Source organism: Octodon degus, unplaced genomic scaffold, assembly GCF_000260255.1.
Source record: "Octodon degus isolate 3935 unplaced genomic scaffold, OctDeg1.0 scaffold00079, whole genome shotgun sequence".
Taxonomy (NCBI): Eukaryota; Metazoa; Chordata; class Mammalia; order Rodentia; family Octodontidae; genus Octodon; species Octodon degus.
Window position 1 is genome coordinate 4,057,217 of NW_004524655.1, and position 12,383 is coordinate 4,069,599.

The 12,383-nt window shown below is 40.0% G+C and overlaps 1 protein-coding gene and 1 pseudogene across 2 annotated transcripts in view; one reads left to right on the forward strand and one right to left on the reverse strand.

The window, feature by feature from the left end:
* Positions 1-3,117, forward strand: part of LOC101568704 — a 279,180-nt pseudogene extending 276,063 nt beyond the window's left edge.
* Positions 1-12,383, reverse strand: part of Taok3 (TAO kinase 3) — a 218,409-nt gene that overhangs the window by 117,445 nt on the left and 88,581 nt on the right. The gene's annotated exons all lie outside the window — the stretch shown is intronic.

Genomic DNA, 12,383 nt, shown 5'->3' on the forward strand with positions numbered 1-12,383 from the left:
CCATTCTTAAATGAACAATAATCTGCTTAATGTCTGTATGGATTTCCTGTTCTGGATACTTCGTAAGAACAGAATATGTAGTCTTGAACGACTGGCACCTTTTGCCTCCCATAATGTCTTCAAAGTTCATCTGGTGTCCATCATGAATCACTGTTTCACTTCTGGTTACTGGCAAACAAGTTTCGCTATATGAACACACTATGCTTTGCTGAGCCACTCATCAGCTGATAGGTATTTGAACTCTTTCTCCCTTTGATTGTTATGATTAATGTTGCTATAATTATCTGTGCAAAAGATTCTGTGTGGACATATGTTTTCAGTTCTCTTGAGTATATTGTTATGAGTGGGCCCCATAGTATTTTTTTTTTATGGTGCACATACTTCATAAAAATCTGTTGAAACTTCTTCTCTTTTCCATTTCACTCTCAGAACTAAAAATGATAATTCAAATCCATCCTGCTCCCAGCACCAAAGACATTTTTCCTTCCAAGAGGATAGCATTTTAAGAACTGAAATGATACACACAAAACCATTTTTCCCCTCTCCTTGACCTCTTGCAATCTCAACTATTGCATTAATAGTGATAACTTAGAGCTGTGCCAAGAATGTAGTCTTTCAGGTCTTGGGTCCTTGAGCCAACTAAACAAGCCAGCTAGCTTAAAGTAGATTTCATCAGAGACATGCAACTGGAATCATGTTCTTTATCCTTTATTCTCCGAAGTGGAAACCTTCCAACAACAGTAATCAAGTAAATTATTTTTTACAGACATTATAACTTAAGAAAGAATACTTGGTAGAATTTCCCTCTTCCCAGAAACTTTTGAGAAAGATGATTCATGGAGGATTTTAGTTCCCTTTCTCTGTTTCAGTTGTACCTTTTCAATAGCCAACCAGAAGCCAACCAACTTGAACACCTCAGCATGAAGGGAGGAAATAAGAATTAGAATGTTTCAAACTGGAAAGAATTTATAGATGGTTATTTTATTTCTTGTTTTCTTTTTTGTGTGTGTTTACACTAAATTGTAGGAAAGTTAAATATTACATCACACCTGTAGAGCACAGTTACCTAAAATTAAAACTCAAGACTTCCGATTTCCCAGGCTGGAAGACTTTGTCCTGAATTACATTGCCCAATCAGGCTTCAAAACATCAAGTATTGCTATTTTAAAGAGTAATAAAGAAAGTTTTAATTTAATGTAAGGTTGGATTTCTGTGTCATTATTTCTCCTAAGGATCTTGCATCACTTAAATATATAGTGGTGGATTCAGTTCTTAGGAGGACTGGAGAGTAAATTTGGGACGTCCGTTAGAAAAAGAATATAAAATTGTTACCTAAAAAGTAGTATAGGGGCCAGGGAGATAACTCAGTAGAATAAGCGCTTGCTTGGTAAGTGCAAGGGCCTGAGTTCAATCCCCGGTTCCACCACAGAAAAAAAAAAAAAAAAGGTAGTATAGAGGACTGGCAGTGTAGCTCAGTAGTACAGAACTTGCTTAGTATGCACAAAGTCTGGGGTTTAATCTCCAGTACCACAAACACAACAAAATGGTACAGAGTAGTGGTGGTGAACCGATGCCACAGAGGCCACAGCCAGCTGCCTGTTACCACTGCATGCTCTCAAAAGTTCACCATCACTGGTACAGGGCCTTTGAAGGGGCTGGTGCAAATTAGGGCCCTAAAACTTACACTTCACAATAGACTAGCCTGAAGTAGGTATAAAGGCTTCATTTTACAGCAGTGAAAAGTGAAGTACACAAAGGTGACATGGCTTTTTCAAAGTCACAGAGTAAGGACTCCCCAGTGTTAGTCCCCTTCCAACCTTCTCCAACCAAATATACAACCTCCCATTCAGTCTTGAAAAGAATTGCCTTTAAAGAAAGTAGCAGGAAACTTTTTTGTTAGCTGCTGCTCCTGTTGGCTGCCAATATTCCGTGGTGAGAAAGCTGCTCTTATGGTGCCCCACTCTGAAAAGGCAACTAGAGGACAGTTGCTTTTTATGCCACCAAGATCATACAGCCCTCTGTGCTCACATATCACGGCCTCTGAGAGCTGAACTGGGACCTTACAATCATCTAGGTTCTAGTAGGTAAGTGTAGAAGTATTGATTATCACAATGATAACCTTTAGACTATTTATGCATCAACTGACACTAAGTTATATGAAGACTTTTCTAGTCATCCTTTAAGACTTTATGTATGCTGAAAAGTACAACTATCAATGTTTTGGCTTACTACAGAGTATTATTTTCTTCATGCTGTAAAAGAAAGTTTAAGAAGAGAGACAGGAAAGAAAAGGCTCCCTTGGGTCGTTTAACATTTAGTGTCTTTGTTCCGCCTGCTACTTTTGATACGAGGCCAGAAACTTGAGGTCAATTATTCATTTTTCTATAATGGGTTAGTGAGAGATATGAGAAGCTATTGGCTAAAGTGTATAGAGTTTCAGTTAGACAAGAGGAATAAATGACAGGTATCTAAAGTAATGGATATTAATTTGATTCAATCATAACAAACTAAATATGTATATCATAATACCACTTTGTACCCCAAAATAGTATCTAGGGTTTTATTATAAGCAAAATAGGAAGGCACTGAAGATGTGGGAGGGAAGTGACGTGTATTTAAAAGGATCATTCTGACTTGTCTGTGGAAAACAGATTGCATAGAAGTGAAGTTCACGAGAGGGAGACCTATAGCCACACACAGAAGAATAAAAACAGACCCCTGTCTCTCACTAGTCAAAAACATCATTTGAGAGATTCGCCGAGGTCACTGTGTCATCTCATCGCTTCTTCTTGTTCCGCTGCTTTCGACGCTTGGTTTGAAAATGCAGATCTTCGTGAAGACCCTCACTGGCAAGACCATCACCCTCGAGGTGGAGCCCAGCGACACCATTGAGAACGTCAAGGCCAAGATCCAGGACAAGGAAGGCATACCCCCTGACCAGCAGAGGCTGATCTTTGCTGGCAAGCAGCTGGAAGATGGGCGCACCCTCTCTGATTACAACATCCAGAAGGAGTCCACCCTGCATCTGGTGCTCCGCCTGAGAGGAGGTGTTTGTGCTTCCCCCATCTTTTAAGCTTTCAACAAGTTCCATTGCATTTCAATAAAGTTCTTGCATTCAAAAAAAAAAACCATCATTTGAGGATGGATTAAAGACTTGACTGTAAGGATTTGAAAAAGAAAGAAAATAGACATTCTTCTAGACATTAGAATGGGCAAAGATTTCTTTTAGATCAGACTCCCAAGCACAAAAATAAAAGCAAATATAGGCAAATGGGATGAGATCGAACTAAAAATCTCAGTCAGCGCTGAAGATATTGCGCAGTGTAAAGGGGCCGCCTCTCATGAGCAAGGCCCAGAAGAGAGAGACAGAGACATAGACTTCAGCAGAGAAAGGGAGACAGACAGACAGAGAGAAAGAGAGAGAGAGAGAGGCAGTACAAAAAATGAAAATATTTCCAAACTATATACCTAGCAAGGGGTTGGTATCCATAATATGTAAGGAACACAGAAAACTTAATAGCAAAAAAGATTTTTTTTTTAATTAAAAAATGGGCAATAGACCCATATCGGTATTTCTTAAAAGAAGACGTGTGGCTTGTATCCAGATGTCCCCCTAAAGCTTCACACGTTTATAGGTAGGGCTTTTCAGAGCTAGCTGGATGCAGGGCATGTGATACTGGGGATAAGGATATGAGGTACTAAATTAGCCTGCTAATTAGAATGCCCAGAGTTCTGGGTGTGGATCACAGGCAGGCCCGACTGGGTGCGCGTGGCACCACACAAAAGGCTTGTAGCATGGGTGGGATAAAAAGGAGAAGCAGACTTGCTGCTGGTACTGCTGCCACCTTGCAGCCTTCTGCCTGCCACGCCATGAACTATTTCTCCTCTGCCGTGCTGCACTCCCTTGGAACCAGCCGACCGAGGACTGAAAGTTCTACTACTATGAGGTGAAATAAACCTTTACTTCTTTAACTTTGGGTGTGAGGCATTTTGTCTCAGCAACAAGGAAAACAAGACAACATGTAAGTGGCTAACAGGCACATGAAAAAATACATCCAATGATACTACCTCATTCCAGTAAGAATAGCTATTAATCAATTTTCCATATGATCTAGCACATCTGCTTCTGGCTATATATAAAGATAAAATCAGTATGTTGAAGTATGTTTGTATGCCTATATTTATTACAGCAATACTTATAATAACCAAGAAATGAAACCACACAATTCAAGGTAATGTAACACACACACAGAACAGACTACTATTCAGCTATAAAAAGGATGAAATCATGTCATCTGCAACAATGTCACTGTGTGGAAGTAAAGATCATCATGTTAAGTGAAATAAGTCAGGCCAGAAAGACAAGTTAGGACGATGATCTCACTCATTGCAGCCTCTAAAAATCTTGCTGTGACAGCAGTTGAGAATAGGATGGTGCTTATCAGAGGATGGGGAGACTAAAGAGAGGAACAGATGGGGAGAGGTTGACGAATGGATACTAAGTTACGGTGAGATGGGATAAAACGTTCTAGTATATGGTTGCGCACACTATAGATAACAATAATGTTTTACATATTTAATTAAAAAGAAAATATTTTGAAAAATTTTATCATAGAGCTATAATAGATGTTTGAAGAGATATGTTTATCTTGATTTAAGCTTTATACAATTCTAGTATGTTTCAAAACATCACAGGACAGCCCACAAGTATGTATATTTTAAAATATTTTTATGTATCGGTTAAAAATAAAAGACACACACACACACACACACACACACACACACACACACTAAACCAAGGAGATTTGATTTTTTTTTTTTTTTTTTTTTTTTTTTTGCGGAACCAGGGCTTGAACTCAGGCCCTTGCGCTTGCCAGGGAAGCGCTTATTCCACTGAGCCATCTCCCCGGCCCCAACCAAGGAGATTTGAAAGAAGGCAGTGCAGGGATCCAGGTAAGAAATGATGGTAGTTCTTTTGGACTCTTCTTACCACATTTACAATGGCCACAAATCATCTCTGTTGTGCCCCGAGCCCCCAAGATTCAAAGTCACATGTCCCATGTCTAGCCACAGGTGATGGGTGGTTATGGAAGAGATGGCATTTGGACTGCTCTGTGAATAGGTAGGATTTTTTTCCAGGAAAGATTGGAAGTAAATGGCATTTATTTAAACAGTTGTTCTGCAGACTTGCGAAAGGATTCATTGGAAAGAAACCCTGAAGAATCTACAGAATCTGGATTGTCAAGAGGCTTCAAAACCACACAACGAATATGAAGACTTTTTTCTATAGATGATGAAAACATTTTAAATGAGCAACAAACTTTAAGAATAATAATACATGGGTTGGATGGAAAGTTTTTTTTGGAGAGGCAATGGAAAGGCCTTATTAGGCAGAATTAAAGTACACTCAAAATGTAAGAGCACAAGTTTGCAAGAGAGGTACATTATGGTCGGGGGTGGGTGTATTTATGAGTTTTCTGGGGTAGAGATTCATGGAATTTGTGAATACAGTATGGAGAAAGCTATGGGGTTGATTCTGATAGCCTGTTGACCTGGAAACAGTTTACTGGAAAAAAAACCCCAAAAAACCACTCACAGTAAAGAAAGAAGAATTGCAAATTTATAGACCCGCATGTTAATTGTGATTATCTTTGGTTGTTAGGAAAATGGGTATTTCCTGTTTTCTCATCTGTATTGTTTATATTTTCCATTGTACATATGCTACTTTTATAAAAACAATAATAAAAACTAAATTAAAATTGTTTTTAAAAATTACATTGGAGGGTTAGAGGTATACATCAGTGGTAGTGTACCTGCCTAGGGCACACTAGCATGTGTGAAGCTCTGGATTCAACTCCCAGCACTGAAAAAAAAGAAAAGGAAAAGACTAGAAGTAGACTGGGGCATGGAGACCAGCGAAGGCTACCGAGCAGGACAGACACTTCCTTTTAGAATGCTGGCAACGCAACTGAAGGCAGAGGCAGCTAGCTCACCGCGGGTCCACGCACCCGGATGTAGCAAGCGTCGCAGCAGCATGCTGAAGCCAGTGACTCACTGGCTGTATCTCCCAGAAAGGGCGTGGGAGTCACAGTGAGCGCCGAGGCATAGGAACAAAAATAGAGACCTTGGAAGAAGAGCAATGTTTCTAGCCAGATTGACTTGAAAGTGCCACACAGGCATCTGGGCAGAGCCACACAGCAAGCAGAAATAAATGGAGGATGAGGTTCCAGAGAAATGCTGGAGCTAGGGGAGGCTTGGAAATCTTTGGCAGAAGGAAGGCAAGAGACTCAAGATGGACCTATGACTTAGGCAAAGACTATAGAGAAGAGTTAGAAAGGACAAACGTTGGGAGAACATCGTGAAGCTGAATTCCTAGTTGAATGCTAGATGAATTCTAAGTACAGCATTATGTTTCTACAGTTAGGCACTGATCCATCTAATATATTATCAAAAGGTTAAAATGACTTCCCTAAGTCCAGCAAATAGAGATGAATAATCAAAAGAATAAAATTTAGGTTCTTACGTTTTTAAAATATAACTTTGGGAGCCGGGGAGATGGCTCAGTAGAATAAGGACTTCCCTGGCAAGCGCAAGAGCCCGAGTTCAATCTCCAGTTCTACTCCTCCACACAAAATAAATAAATAAATAAATAAATAAATATCTTTGATATATATATATCTTTGATATATATATATATATATATATATATATATCTTTGATATTTTCTGGTCATTTAAAAAATCTCATCTTTTTGTTTTCAGAAATACATTTAAAATGTTTTTAAAAATTATTTATTTGGTTCAGGGTCTTGCTATGCTCGTAGTATAGAAATACATTTTTAAAAAGAAATTATGTATAGTAGAGTAGTAAAAGGAACAAAGTGATCTTTCAATCGCTACACGATTCTGTATGTGCTCCAACTTCTCAATTCTCTTTATAATCAGGGTTTCAGACGTGGAACGGAAGCTGTTATTTCTAAGTAGTGTGAGAGTGAGGAGCTGGTCCTTATACAACAGCCTTGGCTGCCTCCTCAGTGATGACCACTTCCAGTTGGGTAGCATGAAGGAATGGGTGGGAGAGCTGTGAATGGAAGATACAAGGCCAGATCCTGGTTCCTCAGGGGCCCCTAAACATCTCTATGACATGGATCAAGTTATTTAATTTTTCTTCTCGGCCTCAGTTGCTTCATCTTGGGCCAGGCTGAGGCAATTTTTGAGTTTCCTTTTAATTCTAAGATTTTGATATGTTACTTGGCTTAAATATCTTTTATTCAGATTGAAGCACACAAAAATGCCACTGGTTCAGCTTATAATGAAACTTCACAGTGATTTTCACTTTATTTTTTTATTTTTTTGCAGAACCGGGGATTGAACTCAGGTCCTTGCGCTTGGCAGGGAAGCCCTTATTCCACTGAGCCATCTCCCCAGCCCCTGATTTTCACTTTAATTGTTCCAAAGACAAATCAAAGGAAAATGCAAGACATAAACACCTTTAGCCTGGGCAAATTTTACCTGCTGCTGACCAAACACAGGAAAGCTCTGTATTTGTAACTTTTTTCTCTTTTTTTATTTAGTACAAGGTCTACAGTGTCTTACCAAGTAGATAGAATTCGTAGTGATCCTCTTGTTTTCAGCCTCCCAAGCGCTGGGATTACAGGTGTGCACCAGCACAGCAGGCCCAGGTATCGAGCCTCAGGCCCCTGTGTCTGCCTAAGCAGGCACTTTAATCTGCTGAGCTATTTGGCCGGCCCTCTGTACTTGTAACTTTTAACTCCCTGCTATAAGATTATAGTGCCAGGCACTGAAGATAATAGAACACAGAGAAATAAAAGCTTTGAAAATAAACCTTCTTCCAGCTAATGAAGGATTATCTAGCATGCAATTTTTTAAACTGTCACAGCTATTAGCAAGTTCTTTTGTTTGTTTGGGATTGTTTCTCTTCTGTTTCCTTGAAAAATTTTCCCTAAGCATACTCAGTGACAGACTCAAGAACTTCAGAATCAAGTTGTACATACTTAAATCTATAAATTACTTCTTTGGAAAGGGTTGACCTGGCCCTTCCATGGACTGAATTTTGTGGCCCACTCACTCCACCCCCCCCAACTTCCTGTGTTGAAACAGTAAAACTTAATGAGGCCATATTTGAAAATCCAGCCTTCAGGAGAAAAGGTTGTAAATGAGATCTGAAGGTCTCACAGGGGTGATGGCGCTAGGTGAAGGGGAAGAAGGATTCCAAGGAAGGGCCAGGTAAGCACAGGATGAGAAGGCAGCTATTCACAGTCCAGGAAGAAAGCCCTTACCAGAAGCCAAATCCTCAGATGCTTTGATCTTGGGCTTGTAGCCTTCAGAACTGTGACTGTACATTTCCATTGTAAGCCACGCAGCCTATGCTATTTTCTGACAGTAGCAGTAGAGACAAAGCATGGAGGAGAACCACCTGGACAATTTTCAAACAGTTACTAATTTAGTGGTCAAAAATGTATCCTTTACATATTTGGAAAAATGGGCTTTTTAAAAATCCTTTTTCCTTCAATATGTATCTTTTTTTTTTTAATATATTTGGTACAGGGTCTCACTACATAACTCGGACTCCTAGTGATCCTCCTGTTTTCATCCCCCCCCGCCCCCCGCCAGTGCTGGCATTACAGGCACGTGCCACCATGCCTAGACTCTGGGTGGCCAGATCAGCACACCCAGGGGCAGGGCCGGCACCTCATGTGGTGCTGGGAGTCCTTGCTTTTGTCTAAGCAGGCGCTTACTCCACTGAGCTATCTCACTGGCCCTTAAAATATATCTTGATAACTCAAAGAACTGGGTAAAAAATAGTGCTCCTCAAAACTGAGGTGAAAGTTTATAATTATACTTAGTTTCTGTCTAATAGGTGGGAAAAAAACCTTAAATAAGAGAACATGGGGCTGGAGAGATGGCTCAGTGGTCTAAAGCACCTACTTGAAACAAGCTTGGCAAAGCACAGGGACCGCGGTTCGATCCCCCAGCACCACATGCCAGCCAGCCCCACCCCCAGGTGGGCTGAGCTGGCCACACACACACACACAATAAATAAATGTAATAAATAAAAAATAATTAAAAAAAAAAGGAGAACATGTACCTAGAGAACATACACTTGAGCAAGTGTAAAATCTTGACCTAAAATCTATTTCCAAAGACTCTCAATATATTTGACTTTTCAATAATACTGCCTCTAGTGAGGACCTAAAATGCACAAGCTCCTCAAGATGTGGTTACAACTACTGTCCTCTTTAGCTGCATAGAGAGAGTAGCTTCTTTATCTTTGAGTGATATGCCTGAACTTTAGAAATTCAGTGAAAGCTATCAGCCTGAGTATAGCATCTGATTTTTAAATACTCTTTGAATCAATGTCTGAATCTACCCTGTGTACCTCTGCCCACACTGTTGACCTGAAAGTAAAACCTGACCATGCTACTTTCTAGCTTAAACCTCGTTAATCTCCATCATGTTCGGAACATAAAATCTAAGCTCCTTGTAGATGGCATGTGAAATCCTCTGTGATCTGCTCTTTGTTTACTTTCGAATTTTGTCCCTGGGAATTCTGGAACCTCGTGCTAGGTGCCCCAGCTATCTCAAACTATGTCTCTAGACTACTGGGAAGACCCTGTTGGCAAGAAAGGAAGGAAGGACACCTTCCTCATTCACTACAATTTATTCCAGAACACTTCCTACCCTTACATGGAAATATTCTTGACTAGTCCCTAAGATATAGCACACTCTTCTTTCACTTCTGTTCTTGCGGAAGGGTGCTACAAGCATTTCTTTTCCATAAGGTGTTTTCCAAGTAAGATTTATGTTGTTTTAAGCAAGTATCTCATTACGATCACAAAATGCCAGAAGAGGTCATTTTTATATAGCTACTAACTTGCAGACTAGCTGATACATCTCATGTGGATAAAAAGTGACACTGAAGTGGGGTGTGGAGGCACATGGCTATAATCCCAGCACTTGGAAGGATGAGGCAGGAGGATTACCATGGGCTGGAGGCCAGTTTGGGTTCCACAGCGAGCTCAAGGCCAGCCTGAACTACACAGCAAGACCTTGTCTCAAGAGGAAAAACAAAATAAAAGAAACAAAGAGTGCTCTTGAACTCTACTAACCCCTATAGCAAATGCATTACAGTGTTTGTTATTTTAAGGTCTGTTATGGTAAAAATCAGTGTAAAGCACATAACCATCACTGCTTTGTGTTTTTTCTTGAATCACTATTTCCACAGGCTATTTTACTTAAAATGAACTTGATGTTTATTTTAGAAATTTTATCAAACCATCTGATCTAAATGTCAATAATTTCAGGATTATCAGCACCCTCCTCCTACTTTTCTGTGGCCTATTTGCTGTGGCTAGGCAACAAAATGTCCTCTTCAACACAGGCTCACTGTGCTGAAAGGTCGGCTGGCAGCCATGCTGAGCTTCAGCAAAGTGACTGGACCACAGGGTTCTCCTTTCAGCAGGTGGATCCATCCACAGATCCGTTCATTAGTAGAAAGGGTCTTTAGAGACAGGGCTCCTTGGAGAAGTGGGCTCCAGGAGGCACGCCTTGGGGGTGCTTGTCCCTGGCCTATTCCTGTCTCTTGCCCCGTTTCCTGGTTGCCAGAAGGTGAGCATCTTTCTTCCCACATCCTATTCTGCTGTGATGTTTTGCCTAACCACGAGCCTAGAGCCACAGAACCCAATGACTATGTACTACTGCCCCTGAAACTGTGAGCCACAATACATTTTCCTTTAAATTGTTGTTTTCAGGTGTTTTGCCATGGTGATGGAAAGCTGACTGACACACCATCTATCTTAATGTATGTCTTAAAAGTACTGGCACTTGAGATTATCTCACTTAATCATTTATAAACCCCTCCAGGGTCAGAATTTACATGTGTTAATTCTACAAAAGTAAAATAGGGCTGGGGAGATGGCTCAGTGGAATAAATGCTTCCCTGGCAAGTGCAAGGGCCTGAGTTCAATCCCTGGTTCCGCCAAAAAAAAAAAAAGTAAAACAAAAGGTATAAAGTAAAAATTTAATCCTTCTATACAATATTTTTTTCTCTATGAAAAGATAATCCATAGTTTTTTTGGATTAAGTACTTGAGAGTCTATTAAGGAGGCCTGCCTTCATTCTGCAAGTCTAAAATGTCACTTATACTCTTATACTGATTTGCAAGACTTCTTTCAATCTTTTAGGAGGACTTTTTTTGTCAAACCTTCATTCATTATTGCCTGATTTTGGTAAATGAACTAGTATTTGCAATCACTAGTAAAGAGAGAATCCACAGGTATTTTATCTTAGACTGTCATGGGCACTGAGGACAGAAGTTAAAAGATCATTTCCTCATTAGGGCTTACTTTACCGTAATCAATATCACCATCACCACACACTTATTCAATGCCTATTCTGCATTACACATTGCCTCATTTAATCCGTAATACAAAACTATGGAAGAGTCACTATTATTGCTGTCATTCTACGGATAAAAATCTGAGAACCAGCTTCACAGAGACAGGGTGGTGAAGCTACGATTCATATCTATGCGCCTGCCCTCAGGTCCAGTGTTTTAGCCACTGTGGTGGAGTTTTCAGTTAAATTGTTTTATGAAAGGTTGCAGAAATTAGTGACTTGCTAAGTTATGAAGGATTTCATTTAGCTAGCAAGGTACCTGAATACTAACTGCTTAATCATTTGATTTGTTTTACCCAAGACCAACTTTCTTTTCAACTGTGTTCTTTAAAAAAGGAAATGCAGCCAGGTATTTAGTGGCCCATGTTTGTTGTCCCAGCTACCTGGAGGCTCAGGATTGCATGAGTGTGGGAGTTCATGATCAGCCTGGGCCATGTAGTCAGATTCTGTCTCACAGGGAAAAGGAAAAATTTTAATGTCGGTAGTGAGAATTTGTTTGGTGAAAAGTGGTATGCTTTCATATACTAGAAAGTCAGCATTTCAAACTTTCAAGTTAGCATTTGAAACTCTTGCTTAATTTCTAATGTTGAAAGGACAATTCAGCATTCTTAGTCACTTTTAATTTTGCTTTGCCTCTGGCAGTTCATGCAAGCATCCATATGGGCAGACAGGCTACGTGTCAGAACAGTTTACTCCTTTGCAAGCCACCTTATCCCACTTCGGCAACTGTCTCCCCCAGGGACCAGAGGAACTGCCCGATTCAAAAGTATGTGAAACCGTATGTGTTCTGGCCAACATTCAAGTCAGTACAGAAAGTCAAAATTAAATTGTTTGTAAAAGTAAACGATCCTGAAACAACTGATTGGGACGTCTCTGATGGCTTAGATTAACTTGAAAGGTTAGACAAAATAAAAAAGGAACAGAAAATAATATCTGAAAGAGTTATGCTGTTATGGTTTATATTTG